The sequence below is a fragment of the Mesoplodon densirostris genome, chromosome 20, assembly GCF_025265405.1.
Source record: "Mesoplodon densirostris isolate mMesDen1 chromosome 20, mMesDen1 primary haplotype, whole genome shotgun sequence".
NCBI classification, from domain to species: domain Eukaryota; kingdom Metazoa; phylum Chordata; class Mammalia; order Artiodactyla; family Ziphiidae; genus Mesoplodon; species Mesoplodon densirostris.
This window is the reverse complement of record NC_082680.1, coordinates 25,299,611-25,318,303: the sequence shown is the minus strand read 5'-3', so window position 1 is coordinate 25,318,303 and position 18,693 is coordinate 25,299,611.

Sequence of the window (18,693 nt, the reverse complement as noted above, 5' to 3'; positions counted from 1 at the left end):
AGTCTATGATATTTCAATTCCTAGAAGCAATTTGCCATGCCAGCATAATGTTTACTACCAATGCATGATGTTTAAGATGCTCATTTCCCCAATTCCCTCATCAGAGTGGACAGTGCTGATAACCTTTCCAAAGGGCTCATATCACTGTACACTGAACTGAATTCACCAAAACGATCCCAATTTTTAAGTCAAAGTGAGTGTTAGAAATCCACTACAGTATGGGAATGTGAGAACTAGTTTATTGTGTGTATCATTACATGAATAGACTATAATTCATAGAAACTCATAGCTGGAGGGAGTTTGAGAGTTTTCCTCCTGTCAACTTTATCACGTTCGTTAATGTCTGTATTGAAATCACCACTTCAACCAGATGATAGTGTGAATGTGTGTGTGTGTGTGTGTTGTGTGTGTGTGTGTGTGTGTGTTTTGTGGAATATCCCAAGAAAAAATATATGTTAATGGATTTGACAATTCTTGAATCCTCCAAAGATTAGTATATGAATGTAGACTTTAACCATTTTCTTTTTCCAGGAGTGAAAACTCAATTCTATTAAAAAAGAACAGATACATAATCCATTGTGTGGTAGAAAGAGCATTGAGCTAATTGGAAATCATGGGTTTATGATCTGGTTTTTTCACTTACCAGGTGTGTGACCCAGGGCAAGTCACAGTATCTTTCTGGGATTCATGTTAGAATAATCTCCAAGAATCCTTTCCAATATAAAAACCTTTGATAGTGTGATTCTTTTTTATAGCACTCAGACTTTTTGGTTCATGGACTTCTTCCAGTGGCCACCGTAGACAACCTACTCACTTATGTGAGACAAGATTTGGGGAAAATTTTTGCTAGACAGACAATTGATACTGGAATAGAAGTTTAATATGTTGGTACTAGGGTGTTAAACTTAAGTTTAAATTAGCCGGAATTATACTCATTTATATAAAACACCCAGATTTGTTCAGCATTCAGCTTTTAGTAGAAAGATAAAATATGGCAAGACGATTTGGATCAATGCCCTTTCCTTGAAATAGCCACGGCTTGAAGTCAGTGCACATTAGCCTGGTTGTAGTCTTCCTTCAACTGCTTCCTCTGTCATTCTTTCTGCACAATGATTATAAATGTTCAGAATGATGCCTTCAAGTTACTGCAAATCTTCAGGCACCAAGAAAAAAAGTCAATTAAATAAACTATGCTAAAAATATACTACTTATTAAGGGAGGAAAGTTATTCCAGTTTCTTAACAAACACATTCAAAGACACGTTTTTAAGAAAAGAAAAAAGATTATTTGGTGAAGCAGTCAGTTCACACATATTTATTGAGCATGAATTTCTCTATGTATTATAAGGCATTTAGAAGTTTGATACATGCTCTTATCTGCAAAAAAAAAAAAGAAAAAGAAAAACAAATGTGAGAGTAGGAAACAAAACAGCAGTTAATGGTAACATGTGTTTATGGTTGCTGTGGTGAGTGGACACTCATCATCTCTTCTAAATTACTGCTAGTGTGCTTTTCTGTGCTGTAACGTGGAGAAGGTGGAAAACACCTTCTCCCAGCCTCTTCGAAAACAAGAGTTCTGCATGCAAGTTAGATTTTTCCAGATTGAGGCATTCCATGAGATTTGGAAAGCAGAAGTGGGATAGGAGCCTTCCTATTGCTGCTACACTTATTTTTGCTTCAAGCCAGGTTGTGAAAATGGGTTTTTCTACAGCCATGTGGCAGTGTCTGCTCACCAACTTTGTGGGTATGGACAGGGCATTGAAGGGGTGCTAGTAATGCTTTCCAAAGATCTGAATGCCAGCTCTACAGATAGGTATTGAGCCCAGCAATTGCCCTGGTGTCCTGTGCAGTGAATGTTGTGGTGGTAGATTTTCCCTCTGATGGACCAGTTAGGAATTCTTGTTTTAGGGACTCCTAGATCCTCAGCCTAAAGCCCATTCTGCGAACTTTTACAGCAGTTCCGTGAGCACCCCCAAACTCTGTATTAACCCCCTTTCTACAATACTTAAAATAGCTGGCATGATTCCCATTTCCAGCCCCAAATATTCATACACCAGTGAGCGATGCAGGAGTACACAGAGGAAAACAAGCAGTGAGGACAAGAATTATAAACTTTTCTGGACTAGATGACCAAGCTGCAGCTTGAAGAAAACATAAATGGACTTCTGATAATTCTTTGAAAATTTGGGATAAAATTTATTCATAAATTCATGCTTGCACTTTATATATGTAATAGTAATTTGGATTTTGTATCAGCCTGTAAATGATAAGACCACAGAAGATCCTAAAAGCCACTGCTTTTGGACACTTTGTTTGACTAACTTCAGTTTAAAGAGATTCTTAATTTTCCAGCTCCAATGCATAAAATGATCCCCCAAAGAGCAATTGCTGTTGCTTTAGCCCTGGACCTTTAGAGTAAATTATGAATGATCAAAAATATGTTCCAGAGATTTTATGCATAAGGCTAAGCCAACAAAAACCAGAAAACTATGGACTTAAGGATAAAAATCCTCTTGTGCCAAAGTATTATAGGGATCTTAGTTTAGCTTTGTGGCTTTAAGGCCTCAAATCATGAAAGGTCAAATTAAGAAGTAGTGCCGGGGGATTTTAGGACTGCCGCTGAAATTGAAAGAAACCTCAGTCCTGTTAGGAAGCTCCAGTGCACCACGTTCATCTTCTTTTCTTGGACTGTTACAGAATTTTCTTGCTCCCTGAGATTAACAACTCCGAAGCAACCTGGTCTTTTACTGGACCTAATTCTCTTAGTTATAGAAAGCATGTGTCCTTGGCTTCCTCTCCATGAGGGATAAAATGATAAGCCTTCCTTCTTTCCACTTATTTACTCCAAGTGACCAGCCATCCTTGGCCTGACTTCTGGAGTACAGGTCTCCTCCTGACATGAAGACACAAAGGTCAGCATATTGGTCATCTGCTTCTGTGATCAGGGTTTCAGGGACAACTCTACCTCTAAACCTCAGACCAGTTGCACATCCAATTAGCTGAGACCAGGACAGGGATAAAGGACCTTATCTTTACATTTGCTTGGAACTTGACAACTGGTTGAGGTATGGAAAAGAATTTCCTTCAGGAACCATCAAAGAATCAAAGGATTTTCCTGCTCTACCTTTCTAGAAAACACAACAAGTTTCCATTCTTTGTCATTTGTTGGCCATGCATATTAAGTTCCTCCATCACTAAAGCCATTAGGAGATTGTCCATGGCAAAGAGGACAGAAAGTAACAGTCGCTAACTAACCCCATGAAATTGTTAATATGAATGAGGATATTCATATTAGGATATTCCAGACTGATCCACACTCACAGGCTTCCAGCTTGAAGTGAAACAAGAATGTGAGAAGCAGATGATTGAGAGGTTGTTCTCTTTCTCCCAAAATTAACTTTGGGATAGCTTTTACAGACAGTGACACGATCATACACCAGGAGTTCAGAAGATGCTCTACTGAATGGTAGTCCACAACCTAAACTAGGTGTCTTTATTGTACTGGCTGGAAGGGTCTTTGAATGCCACCATACCAAGGGATCTTCTCCCTGTCTGCTCAGATCTCTCATTTTTCTCAACTTCCCCCTCCCTCCTACTCAGATGAAACCAATACATTATAGTAAATAAGTGGTCAGACCTTGAACCTTGTCTCTATGGTGAAAAGAAATCCAATTCTGGGCCGACCTCATGCATAGGTAGCTCTTATGGTTGGAGGAGAGAGGCATGAAAAGGCTCAGTTCTCTGGCAAATCACCCCACCTGTGGCCGTACTAGATATTCTCATATATTCTGTAACATAAAGCTCCCCCCGCCACCCATTACGTACCAATGGCCTTTCAGACAATAAACACTTTGTGCTGTTATCATGTACACCCCAAGATGGATCCAAAATACAACTTTAGGTTTTTATCAAGGCTTAAGAAAGAGCATAGGGCAGTAAGTGCTTTCAGAGTGAGAGAATGGGATGCTTGGAGGGTGAGCAGATTGGAGAGGCTGGGGCTTTTTAAAACAAAACAAAACAAAAACTTTCTAAGTTTGTGGAGCTTAGATTGGCTCACTCAGCATTGTTTTAGTTTGTCTTCTGATGACCTATAAAAGGAATCTTCCATTATTGAATAATAACCCACAATTTAATCTCCCTTCTTGCTGGAGATCAATCTCCAGTGAATGAAATTTCTCTTATTTCCTTATGATGAGGAGAGTAAGAGTCTCAGTGGGAGGAGTAGGTGGAAGTAGAAACATCTCCACTGCTACCCAGGATAAGCGTTTAAGAAGGAAGGGAAGAAAAAGAACAAAAGGCATCTTAAAGATGAATACATACAGTGAGGCTATGTAGCTACATAAAGGAAAATAAAAGGATTTTGAACAGTATTGTCTTTTCTAAACTTAAAAAATGTATGGTAGCAAACTTATTCTTTTAAGAGTTATTTTAAAGAGTTTGCCTACAATATTTGCTCTCATAAACTTATTGCAAATGAAAAATAGTGTTTGCTTAGTGATTTATAAGTCTTTCCCCATTACTTCAAAGATGAATATATTGGAAAGCATTTAGATTTCTAAAGCTAACTAGATTTCCCAGAGAGAAGGTTTATCATATTGGACATATTTAAGGTAATGCTGATTTTTGTGTGGGGTGTGGGAATTCTTTGAGGTGAAATGTAAGTACCAGGAAATCCCAGAGATCACCACAGAAGGGGAGAAACATTTCATGTTCGTTAAATTAAGAAATGGCATTTGACATTGAGTTTTTCCTCCTTAACTCACAAGCTGCTGAGTTAACTCAAATCTGTACTAATTGGGGGTTATGTTTGGCTCAAAATTACAGGCTCTTAAAAAAAAAGGCACAAATACCCATATATTATATGCCATTCCTAATTACAAAATAAAAATGACAGTACCGAATTGGCTCAATTTCCCATTTCAGATATGACATATGGTATTAAGTTCAATAATGACAAAATATATTGAAGGTACTGGAAATATAAAACTTTCATTTGTCAAATATGCTTCATACATTTCATCTTTCAGTTTCTTATCGTAGGTTTTAATGATACGAAATGAAGCCAATTTCATATTTATCCTGTGTGACCAGAATGTGACCCTTCCTGAACTTTAACGACTTCTGGGATTTTGTGACATTGTAACATTGGCAGAAACATTTTATTCTTTTAATACAGCTTCTTTCTAGAGAGGTAATTAAACTCGATGAGTGTGCCCCTGCTAGAACTATGGACTCAGAAACAGTCGTTTGGTCTTTGGAGAAAATATGAAAGGTACTTACCCTCAGAAGAAAGGTTTGATCACCTACCTACAACACCAGGTCTCCTGACCCTACTTAACTGCTGTCAGCAATTCTTTACCATCGTGTTGGATGATGGATTATGAAGGCATGAGGACATGGGCAGTTTATGCTTCTGAGAATATTCTGATCTATTCTATGTTATATGGGCTAAAATAAAGATGGGAAGACTTTTACTAACCGACAGTTATTCACTTATGTGTCTATACCTCATCCCTCTCCGGAAAATCCTAAGTTGCTATCAAAAACACAAAGAGAGAACACAAGAAGACAGAACTGACTGACATTGAACTATTTCTTTTTGTTTGGAAAAGTCCAAATCCAAAAAGTTAAAGTTTTGAAGTTGTCACCATATTCTTCTTTTTTGAGGAAAATTTCGTCACTTCAGTTATCATTTACCTCTACCCCAAACCTTCTTTAGTTGAGGCTAATCTTCAGAAACTAGAAATGCTGAACTTCTCTTCATAACATGGCTCTGTAGCTCTCTCCTTTTAATCTTGTCAAGGATGTGAGTCCTAGATACCAAGAGTAAGGAGGGGTATTTGAAAACATCTGGTCCAGTCTCCTCATTTTACACAACATGAAGCAACCAAGGCTTGAGTTCAAATAACTAGTTCAAAGTGGCTCAGACACCTACTAACAAAGACAAAATCAGATTCCACACAACCCCTGTTCCATATCCCCTGCTTTTCTACATACCCTGTGTCACTTCTTGAGTTCTCCGAACTTTCCATGAATTCAGTTTATTTCTTCTAGGATTGGTCTGCCTGAATGGATACTAACATCGGTTGTGAATACTAGTAGATTCAACTCAAAATTTATGGGGAATCTAGATATAATCTCAGGGTTGTCAGGGACCTCACTCACTTCAGTCGGTTTGGAGTTTTTGTTTGTTTTGTTTTGTTTGCCTGTATCATCATTGCTTATTAGACATCTGTCCTCTGCTTAAATTACTACAATGTCAGAGAATGCTTGAATTTCCGATAGGCCACTTCATTACTGAGAAACACTACTCATGTGAAGAACTCTGTATTATTTTGAGCAAACTATGCCAACCAATAAATTCCACCAGTTGGCCAAGGTTTGTTGCCCAATAAGGGGGAAATGACACACTTCCCTACAATCGAAGAGCAGACCTTCTCCCTGAGTCTCAGTACTTGAATCTTTGAAATTTAATAAGGCATTTCCATCCCAGGAGGCATTCTAAGAGAAATCTCAAACCCTAGACATCTCTTCTATTCCTTTGAGATTGACAGTTGCCATGGGAATGGGACGAGGGGTTGCTGTCCTCAGCCCCTCCATGATTTCATCCTAGCACAGTTCCTGCGGGGACCTAAGTGCCTGTGAAGATTTTTATAGAGGCCCATCAGCTGGGCCGAGTAGAGGAAGTGCTGGGTCCCTCTGCACCAGAGGAGGGAACATGATTTATTTAGTGCTTACTGAGTGGCTCTAATGTCCCTGACTTGCCTCCCGCACTGAAAAACACAGAAATTCTGATTTTATTTTAACTCCAGACTTGTTTTCAGTTGTAATTCTTGGGTGGATTTCAAATAGTTTCTAATTAAAACAAGAAAGCACTGCAATAAACCCTCAGCTGATCAGGGACCCATAGGTCCATTGGATGCATCTAAAGTGCGGGTCAGATTCCAAATGTTAAGCCCTTAATTTTTCTGTGGCCGTAAACATGAGAAAGCAGCTCAGACTGGCTTCAACAGGATCTTCAGTGTGACTCACCCAGGGTTGAGAATTTCAGCTGAGAATACAGTTTGACTATTTTATAAATTAATATGAAACCCGACTCTGTCCTTGGAGGGAGATACCACCCAGAAGACCACACAGCCATTTTATACATAAAGGGGAGCCTGGGAGCCTGAAAGGGGCCACCTGATGTGAAATCCAAGGCTGGATTTTGTATTGATCTTGGAGTGGGGCAACGAAGAGCATTCTTTGATGGTGAAAGTCCCATCTCTAGAGACTCTGAGTCACTCTAGGGGAGCCTCAGATCCATCCGTCATCATTATTTTGTCAGGAAATAAAATACTTGCACCTATGTTAAGTTCCTACATAGGTTTAATGATATCTTTGCCAGTTTATAGACAGAACACCAGCATGCATCATCAAAGTCAATATCTTGCCTAGGTACTCCTGATTATAGATGTGGTCAAGAAGTAGACCATTTCTTAGACACTTCCCAAATATATTCTTACATCAAAAAGCCTCATTCTATTCTCCGAGTGGCAGTTCTTGGAAGTTCTAGTAATTCCCTGGAAATTTCAGAATATCCAGTAAAAAGCCATTTTTCTTGAATAATAAGGAGATTTGTCATGCAGGGCAGGAATTTTCTGAGCCAATTCCTCACTATTAGACTTTTGCAGGAGGTCTGTGATGTGCGTGTCATATTATGGGTAAAGTTGTTAAAATTTATTTAAAATTATGTAAGGTACACAGAAAGATATAAAAGTAACACAGTGAACTCTCACGATCCATTATGCAGCATAAGAAATAAAAAATGATTCATAAATTTGAAGCCTGTCTATACTACCCCCAATATCATCTCCCCACACCCCTGAAAGAAGTCTCTATCCTAAATCACATGTTCTTATTCTCAAGCATTTCTTTGTAAAATTAATGCACAGTATCAACTCGAATGTTTATAAACTTTATATAAAGCATATTCTGCATATCTTTTTCTGTAATTTGCTTTTTCCATTCCACATTATGTTTGAAAGATTCATCCACCTTGATAAATATAGTTCCAGTCCATTCATTTACATTTCTGCTTAGAATTTTATTTGTGTTTTCATTCTCCTGTTGATAGATACATGGTTTTCATTTTGGTTAAAGAATGTATACTTTTAAATTTGTTAGAAATTGTCAAGTTGTTCTTGAAGGTGGTTACACTAATACATACTCAGATGGGCAATGTATTAGAGTTTCTATTTTTCACATCCTTGCTAATATCTGCTATTGTCAACCCATTAACATGTTGGCCAATCTAATGGTATCTTATTATGGTTTTAATACTCATTTCTCTGATTTCTAGTGAGACTGAGCATCTTATTGGTAAGGTTTGTATCTTTTATACTAAATTTGCTTTCCCAATTTCCTTCTCCATTTCTTACACTAACTATTGCCCTCTCTCTATGTATGTCTCTCTGTCTCTGTCTCTCTCTCTCGCTCTTTCTCTGTCTCACACCCACACTCACACCCTGCTGTACTTTCCACTGCTATGTATGCTCTGGAAGGCAGAAGCATAGATGTATTCTCAATTCGTAATGCCAAGTCTGACCTCAATAAGGTGCTTAATAAATATTGTCTGAAGAAATGAATTTGCATTTCTTTCAACTCCAAATTCACCACAGGTCCTGACACCAGAAATCATCAACAAACTGGTCTCTGCCCACAGTGACTTTCTGTTGTGTATTGATCCTGTACCCCATTGCTAGTTTCACGTTCCTGAAGTACCATGTGCATTCTGTCACTTCCATGTTTAAAAATCTTCCATGCTTCCCTGTTGCTGAGCAGAACAGGTTCAAAGTTCTCATGAAGATAGTTACGGGCTTTCATCAATGAAGCCCCTTTGTTGATTCCATCTTATTTCTCGCTCTGGCTCCAACATGAGTCCTCTGTTACAGGTGGTCCTCTTGCTCTTCTTCTCATGAGACAGCCTAGTGACTGTGGAGGCTGTCCTTAGAACCTCCAGAATTTTATGCGTGAGGAAAATGCTGCACAGATTTTACCAGTCTGTAAGAATATTGAAGGGTGAAGTCTTAATCTTTCATACCTGGGACACGGTAGGTATTGTTGGCTTTTGGATGAATGGATTGTGTTTCTTGGTTTCCTGACATAAATTTAACACGCAGCATAAATCAGCAAGAACTCAGCTCTAGTACAAAACTGATAAAGTGAGTGTCAAAACCTACTAAGGGATTAAAAAAATCTCAATGTTCATGATGGAAACTTGCTCTAAGTAGGTGCCAGACACTGTGCCGTATAACAGATACAAAGAAAAATTTCATCAGTTCTCTGTCCTGAAGGGGCTTAGAATAACAAAGGGAAAACAAATATTAAATATTATAATATCTATATCTACCTCTACATTTACACAAAATTATATATGGTTGTATATATGTATTGTACATTATTATAAATGATGCAGATACTTTAATATCTGTATCTACCTTTACCTTTTTTTTTTTTTTGCCTATGTACTCACAGGCTGTTTATTTATCCGAGACTAAGAGTGAGAGAGAGAGGATGAAGAGAAAAACCAGATGCCTCAAGATGGTAGAGCTGATGGGAGAAATGAACAGAAAGGCTCCTCCTCTTGTGTTCTGCAAGCACTGCTGTGGAAAAACTTACCATGTCTAGGCTACGTAGACACCAACCAATGACCAGAAAATGTGACCTTCAAAATAGCAACTCGAAGTCATTCTTCCCTTTATAAGGATCAGCTATTTCTTTCATAAGATGATGGACGCACTGAGAAATTAGACTCAGAAAGGACTAACTGCTGGTAGCTGAGAACATTCCTTCTCTTCCTTCTTATATGGAATGAATATGCCTCCAGAATGGCATGAAGCAATAAAGGTCATTGCAATTAGAAGGTTCACCAAGGTCAAAAGCCAGTGTGGGATATAGACTTTGCCCTAGTTTTTCCTTTTCCTTTATCTTCTATTGGCACATACCCATTATGTCTTTCTTACCCTTGAAAGCAGGTGATCTGTGCTGAGAGGGAAAGAAGCGTGAAGTCAGCAGAACACTGAGGTCCCACTTTTGTTCTGCCCACTGACACACAAGAGAGATGAAGAGGTGCCCCCCGCTCCCCAAAGGATGGTCAGCTCTAACACTCGGTGTCTCAAGGATCCTGAAATCAGAGGTGTCTTTGGTACACAGTATATTTATTGATAGATCCAATGACTTTAAGAGTTTCTGTGTGTATATTTCAAGTTTTGAAAGCACAGGTTATTCTCTAAATTTAGGTAGGTGCTAAAAACACGAAAGGAAATCATTTTCACTAACCGCCTTGAACACTTGGTAGAATTTCAAAGTTTCTAACAATTTCAAAGGGAAGCAATTGGGTTTTCCCAGAGCCTGTGCTTTCAAACAGAGAACCTTTCAGCAGAAGGCTATCTGCAAGGTGAAGTCCAAGGTGAAAGGAAATATGCCCCCCACCACCGTAAAAATGTCTGGCCAGTTAGTTACATTCTGTTCAAAATTCTGAACCCTACTAAAGAGACTGGTTCTACATCAAAATGCTGAGTGTCCTTGATAAATACTATATGGAAGGGGAAATGTTAATTGTCAGTCGTTGAAAATATTACTTGGTTATCTTGCAAGGCCTGAGACTCTGAAGGAATGAAATAGAGAAGTCATTTGTATTTATAATGAGTGCAAAGAAAAAGACCAGTTGTTTTCTGGAAAACACAAGCAGAGATAAGGCATATGGTATGTGTGGAAATCAAAAGTGGCTTCAACACGCAAAGGTTTACTTTCCTAAATAAGAGAGTGCTGGTGAGAGGCCTCGAGAAATCATCTGAAATTAAAGCACCTTTTGTGCCTGTCCTGCCACTACAGGCTTCAGCTATCGACTCTGTACCCCAAACCTCCCAAAGGAAGAGAGGAGGAAGAGTAAAAAGACCCAGTTCTAAGCTGAGCTGACTCTCTTTAAAGAGACTGCTCAGCTGGTCCACACGATCATTCTGCTTTCATCTCCCTGGCCAGAACTCAGTAGCATAGTCACCTCTAACAGCAAAGGAGGCTGTGAAATGTAGTGTTTGAACTGGGCGTACTATGTTCTGGAATAAAATTAGGGTCCTGTTATTAAAGAAGAGGGAATACTTGACACTGGGTAGACAACTAACAGTCTGCTTTAGCAACTGGAAGGAGAAATAAGCAAATGGAACATTAGGAAGGAAGAAGTAGTGCATGAAATTGGACAATAGACATCACGAGTTTATGAGTATAAATACTATCGCTGGTGGGTCATTGAGGCTTCTAGACTTACCTGTAGTACCATGTTGACTAGCAAAACGATAATGAAAAGTCGTTTTTGCCTCTCTTGGTCTCAATGTATTTACCTAAAAAAAGGAGGGAATTTATTGTATCAACGGTTTTCAGTTTTCTTAGGGGCAAAATTCTTTCTTCTATCATAATTTTTTAGATTCCCAGATAACACTGATAAAAAGGAAAACTTACGCAGTTGAAATGGGAGTAGTGAGCTGGCAGCTGCATACCACAGTCTTTCCTTTGTTCTACAATATGGCCTTGGAGATACGCTAGGGCTCTAAGTAAAAATATATATATATATGTGAAATCCACTGATCTTGACTTTTTCAGACTTGAACATTTTAGGGTTTGATGACTTAGACCACAAAAGGGGTTCTGTAGGCCTTTTGTCTGTAAGTTTTTGTCTTTCTCTTCTTAGTTAGAATTTAGGGAGAAAATGTTGACTTTATTTCTTATTCAGGTAGAAAATAAGAGTCTTGTTTTTTATTTTTATTTGGGAAGAAAATAAAATACATACAGTTCTGATTTTTTATTTCTATTTGGGAGAAAAATTTGAGGAGCCCTTCGACTATCTGACCCCTTTTTGCATAAAATGAAATGTAAAATCTAGTCCTGTTGATAGAATAGATGTACACATTGTGCATACCTTGATATTTACTAGAATTAGGTAAGTAACTAAATTTAGATGTGTTGTTGGTAGGATTCCTCCTCCCCCCATAATATGTTTCCTTCCATGAAGTGTTGCTTCTAAGGACCACAAAAGCGTATTCTAGATTATCTATTTCTGATCACACCTGATTTTCTATATATTTCTTAGTTAATGCTTGGATTCTATCCAAAGGTGAATATTCATGGGAGAACTTTGTTCCATGTAGTCAGTTTAGTAGAGTCATGGAGAGGTGGAAGGTGTTTTCCTATAAGAATTGTAGCCAAAGTGTTGGAGTTTAAGTTCCATGTGTGGCTTTTCCTTTATGAGGATTAGCTGCTGTGCAAGTCTGAAAAAAATGCTAAGAAGAAGTAAAGTCATAGATAGAGATAGTGTAAAACCGAGGGTGGCTTTTGAGTCACACTTAATAGGAATCTAGAACTCTTTGCACTTTCCAAGTTTTCCCCGTTCTACTGGGACTCTTAAACTGAAATAATAATCTCTTTTCCCCTTTAAATAATTCTTGTCCTACTTTTAAGATTACTAGGGGAATAAAATAAAACACATGCAAAACTTAACATCAGCATTACTAAAACATATGTAACAGCATGTAGGAACTCCGCAGACCTTGTAAAAATCCATTTAAGACCGCAGAGAAAACCACCTAAGTACAGACCAAAATGTATTTGAATGGAGAGCATAGGTTTGGTGGGCAGGAAACTCAGGATTTACTTTTGGCTTTATCATTGCCCACATCTGTGCCTTCTGTGTAATCATTCTTATCCATTTGAATTTTTAGTCTCACCTTTCATATAGATGAGTGCTATTTTTCTCTTGGCTTTCAGAGACACTGGGAATAGTATGGTCATTTTTCTAAAGTCTTAGGCCAAATGAGAGCAGATGACTCAATAACTCAAGAAGTATTACTGCTGTGACAAACACTCATGAAATACAAGACAGTATGATTCTCAGAGTCATGGAACTGGCATTAACTCTATAGTCATTTACAAAACATACAAGTTCATGATGATCTACTATTTAGTTCTATGGCCAGATTTCCTTAGTAGATCTAGATCATTTCATCTTCCCTTTACCCTTGACTTCCTGGCTTTATTGCCTTCATATTTAATCAGAGATTTGAAAAGATCAACTTCTACGTGCAATGGATTTTTTTTTTCATCCTAAAAATCTAATGGATTCCTCTTGTGAAAGCTCAAAATGGTAGGAAATGAGGTGCTACAAATCAATGGAATTAAAAATTTCTCTCTTCAATGTTGAGGTCACTGGGGCCCTTTTTTCAATTCTAATGTTCCAAGCAGCCAAACAGTCTCTAGTCCTTGACCTTGAAATTTGGGCTTGGGTCCACAGTCTTCAGAACTGGGAGTGAGCCCAAGTATAGCTTTTATCTGGCTACAGCCCAGAAGTTTGGTAAAACTCCTGGAAACAAAATATCTATAAACAAACAAAATGAACTAGTATATTACTTTCATGCCATTTGAATTGAAATCAGAGCAATTACTTTTAAAAAGTCACATGAAAGTATCTAAAGAATTTTCTAATTTACTAAAAGATGTTCTTTAGCAACGCGATGGTTTTTTAGGAACATGGTGGGTTAGGTTTTAGGGAAAGTTTTGTATGACCTCCCGTTAAACTTGGTTCTGTAACCACCCTTGACAACTACACTGTGTAAGGCTGTGGTCAGGAACAGCATCGCGGGCAGGCAATCTCTGCAGTCTCACAGGGCCCCATGTTCAGAAGGGCCCTGTGCTGGGTGCAATGCTCTATTGTAGCCTTCTTGAAATTCTTAATAATTTTATCTTTGAGCTTGGGGTTTGTAAGTGAAGTTTGATAAGACAATGAAGCATGAGCATGAGAAGAAGATACACGCAACACCATTGTTTTCTCCCTATTTGTATACACTGTTCACCATAAGCACACAATTCTAGGGGACCCACAATGCATGGGAAGTCAATGATAACTCAAAGTGAGTGCAAAGTAATCTTCTTAAGTCTGTGACTGTGTAAGCTAGGGTGCTAACAGCCCCAAGAAGCAACACTTTCCATTAGAACCAGAATTTGCTTTGAACTCAGAAGGCAATTCCATCTAAGAAACACTGACAACCAAAGAACCCTCTTATATCCCTTCTTATTTGTGTTACTACTTTGCGTTAGCCAACGACTTTGAAAATGATGACCTAGGAGGAACGGTAGAGTTCCTTCACCTTTTCTTACTCTTAGTAAACCAAATGTAGAGAGTGTGTGAATCAAGAAGTGAAATTTAGGGACTTGGCTGGCGGTCCAGTGGTTAGGACTCTGCGCTTTCACTGCCGAGGTCCCGGGTTCAGCCTCTGGTCAGGGAACAAAGATCCTGCAAAAAAAAAAAAAAGTGAAATTTAAAATTGTGAGTTAATTCTTTGAAGCATTTTCACTGTTCTGGTAACAACAAAGTACATATGTGTGTACAAGCTACAAAATACAAATTGTGTAAATTTGGTGATTTCCCGTATGAGTTAAATTCTCTTATGATTGCATTCAGAACTGGTATTTGTGCAATGTAAAGATGAATGGTAACATCCATGTTCATAACTTAAAGTATTAATTATGTTTTACTTAGAACACGAAAAGCAAATTAAAAGCTCTGTGACACACCAAGAGAGAGAACACAGAAGAAAGAGAAAACAATGTAGTGCCTTTAACAGCAAATTTTTCCTGCTTTTTGAACAAGAGGACTCACATTTTTCATTTTGCACTGGACCCTGCAAATTACGCAGTTAGCTCTGGTTGTGATATGAACAGCAAAAAAGAAATAGAAGTAAACGGTAATGATTAAGTATATAATGCCATCCCCGAGTCCCCCTCCCCCAGAAAAGGAAAAGAGTGGAGGAAGGGTATAAACCCACTGTAAGTGGAGAGGATGAACACCCAGAGAGCTGCTAGGCTCCATGGCCTGCCTTGGCTCAACTGGCTCCAAATCAGAGAGCAGGGCGCCTTCATGAGTCTCACAGTCCTGTTCTGGGTAACTGTCCCACTGATGGCACTGTCCCCCTTTGCCATCTTTGCATCCATAGTCTGTTGAGGTTAATGTAACAGCAAAGATGAGGCAAAAAGATGTCTGATAACCAGATGCTCTAGCCATCATCTGCCTCTAAGACAGGGTCCTCTCAGCCCAGGAGAACTGGGTGAATAGTGATAGTAAGGCTTTGCACTGAAAGAAATTGTCATTATTTACCTTTTCCAAAAGAAAAGAAATCTTTGTTGCCATTGTAGAAGTCTTATGAAGTTAGGTTCATAAGTTATATTCTATCTAGTGATTTTTTTTTTTTGCGGTATGCGGGCCTCTCACTGTTGTGGCCTCTCCCGTTGTGGAGCACAGGCTCCGGACGCGCAGGCTCAGCAGCCATGGCTCACGGGCCCAGCCGCTCCGCGGCATGTGGGATCTTCCCAGACCAGGGCATGAACCCACTTCCCCTGCATCGCAGGCGGACTCTCAACCACTGCGCCACCAGGGAAGCCCCTATCTAGTGATCTTTTATTGTCGCCCTGAAATCACTCATCATTTTAAACCTTCTAATCCTCCCGCTTTGGGCTGGTTTCTTGCCAGGGTCTTTTCCTCCGAAACTCTGCTTCATTCTTATTTTTGAAGCTCTAGATGTTTACTTTCTTCATCTGTGTCAGCTCAGGACTCCTTTTCCTGGCCTGTTCTCATCTAGTTTTACTTCTTGTCTTTCTCGCTGGCGATTGTGACTGATCAAAATCTGGAAACTGTGCAGTGACATCAGAGGCCAACCAAGCCATCACTCGTGTCTTTCTTCTACTCAGCTTTTACCCTTCTTCCTCCTCTTAGTGCCTCTGCTGATTTGTTACAACTCTCTCAAGGAAGGGTTGACATCTTGAGTTCATTAAAAAAAACTAAGTAAAACTTTCTGATATATAATTGAAATTTTACAAATGTCAACCAGAACCATAAAAACTAGTCAATGAAATTACCAACAAAATGCTTTTGTTATCTTCAACCTGTGGGTCATCGTCAGTGCTTTAAAACGAGAACCTGCTTTGCTGTTGAGTATTAGAGATTTACCTCTGATTTGGCCATTTCCCAGGGTTTGGGGGATAAGCCAAAAATGATTTTTGTCTGTCCCTAAACAGGAGGCACTGTTTAGTAAAGTTTCACTTGTGTATCTCTCACGTTATCCAGCAAGTGAGGACAGAGACCGCAACTGCCTTGGTCACTTTTGTGTCTTGAGCTCCCAGCGCTGTGCCTGGCTTAGGGGTGATGCTCATCCATGGGTACTGAATCAATTAGGCCTAACAATGATGTCACAGCCACGTGATTCATATACTTCCTGCTTATTTGTGTTGCTGTATTTCCAAGTGATGTTGTAGAGTTGAGGAGAATGCTAACTCACCTTTAACTTACTCCTTTTCACGTAGATGGAATCATAACACTGTATTGCATATTACCAAAAATTCTGCTTCCCAACCTTGATGGTGGAAATCTTTATGTGTGCTTTAGAAACTATTTTTTGAAATCAGACTAGGAGAGTTGGATCTGTAAGTACCACAGGTGCACAAAACCCTCAGAAAATGTGTCTACCAAGCCTTAAAATTGAGATCCCAGAATATTTTCTAAAGCCTTCAGTAAATTAATCTTGGACACAATTATTTAAAATCTCTCCCTGTAGGGAGGAAAAAGGGAAGTTCACTCCACGTTTTCACTAAATTTGGTCATTTAGAAAAGACTTCAGTTGCTAAGTGCACCCGTTCAGATCATGGTGCTTTCAAGTCAGTTTGTAAAATCTCGAGGAGTCAGGATATCCAATCCTGCTGGTTAGCATGGTGGCAGGAATGACATTCTTCAGGGTAATCTTGTCCTCTTGCCTTGATGACCACGAACAGTGCTTTCCAAGACTTAAAAAACAGAAACGTGAAATGGAAGGTATAAAGTTAAATATTTACAGGAGACCAAAGCAGGTCATTCAGAAATAAGGAAAATGTGTTTTCCCCTGTCTTCTCTAGTCTGACATGTTCCATGCAGGTAGGCTACCCTCCCAGTGCATCCCCTTCCATGGTGTTGCCTCATCTGTCTGTTCCACCTCCAGGAAATATTCTCTCTTCCCTTTCTAACCAAGTCTACCCATAATCCAAGGTTCAGCTAGCAATCTCCCCTCCTCTTGCCTCCTCTCTGATGTTTTTCTTTACTCATTTGGTCCTCAAAATTGGTGTTTCCTTTAAATTCATAAAGAACATATGCCTGTTTTATTTTTCAATGCCACTGCTCGACACCTACCCACATTCAGCTTTTGATTTCTCTGGATTATTTTAATTTATCATTTAACTGTTATGCTTTTCCAATTAGGCTGTAACCTACATTATAAATTTCTGGAGGGTAGAGATCATATGATTAAAAAATAGCCTTGAAGGTCCGAAAGTTTGTTTTGAACAAAGAAAAGTACCCCCACCAATTTTTGAATAAATAATGAATGTGACTATCACTGTCCTGTACCCTAGGGTATATGAGTAGAAAGGTAGGAAACAAATAATTATGGCACGTGGAGTATAATAAGAGCTAAAGAAAGATAATAATTTTGTAGAAGATCAATGGTTCATGGAGGGGCCAAAATGGTTATGTAGCTTCTCTTAAAATTTTTGAAAGAAAATTTTAGGCCATCAAAACCTGCATTTATTCTTTTAACAGGTCAAATAATCTTTAGGACTCCATTTGCCTGAAACAGATTTCTAACTCTTTTTTGGTTTTGAAAAACACTGAAGACAATTTTCAAACATGTCTGGATATTTGTTTTCCTCATCTCCAAAAACATCTAAAGGAAAAACTATAAAAATGAAATTAGACTACATCACGATTTAGGGATCTACAATTGAATAAGTTAAATTTTTAGAATAAATTCACTTCAATAACAAATTGAATTAATGCTCTTTTAAGCAGAACTCGGTAATTATCCATGGAGCTGGGAAGAGTAAGGTCTTCCCACAAACCTCTCACATATTAAGAAACTAGAGACCAAAGTTGAAAATGTGTTTGAATTTCTCAGTCTCTTTTCTTCCCAGAGAAACTCCGATTCAAGCCGTTCCTTGGCATAGAAACCACGTTTAGCTTTGAACATTTTCCATCTTCGAATTTCTGTGGAAACTTTTGCTAATTAGAAAGCAGATTCTACTTGGCTTTTAAGAAATGCTAAAACCACAGTTCAGGGTATTTTCAGAGTGGGTTGTTTCAAGGGACTTTTGATGTGTACTCAGTGGATGCCTGGAATGTAGTCAAACTCAACATGAAATGAAAGCTTGATTGCCCACCAATCTCACACTGCAGAGTTACAGAGACCACCAGGACAGGTATGAGAAATGCATTTACATGAAACACAGACCATCAGTGGGATGGAACCTGTGTGCTTTTATAGCTTATCTAATAGTTTTCACTATGTGCAGAAAACCCTATGACAATTTTCAAGTGAAAGGATGAGGAGTATGAGGAGAATTCTGTGTTTGAAGTAAAAGGTATCGCAATCATATATCAGCTAACACATGCAAATTAGTATTACATATTTCAACTATGTGTATTAACAATATCCTATCAAACATGAAAGGAAGAACTTTTGTCATGTATGTTTTAGAGTTCTTATTTAGATGTTTTCCTATTCATAATTAACTCCATCTATCTGTTAACTCATTTATGTATTCACTCATTCATTCATTTCATTCATTCAACAGAGTTGTTGAACATTTT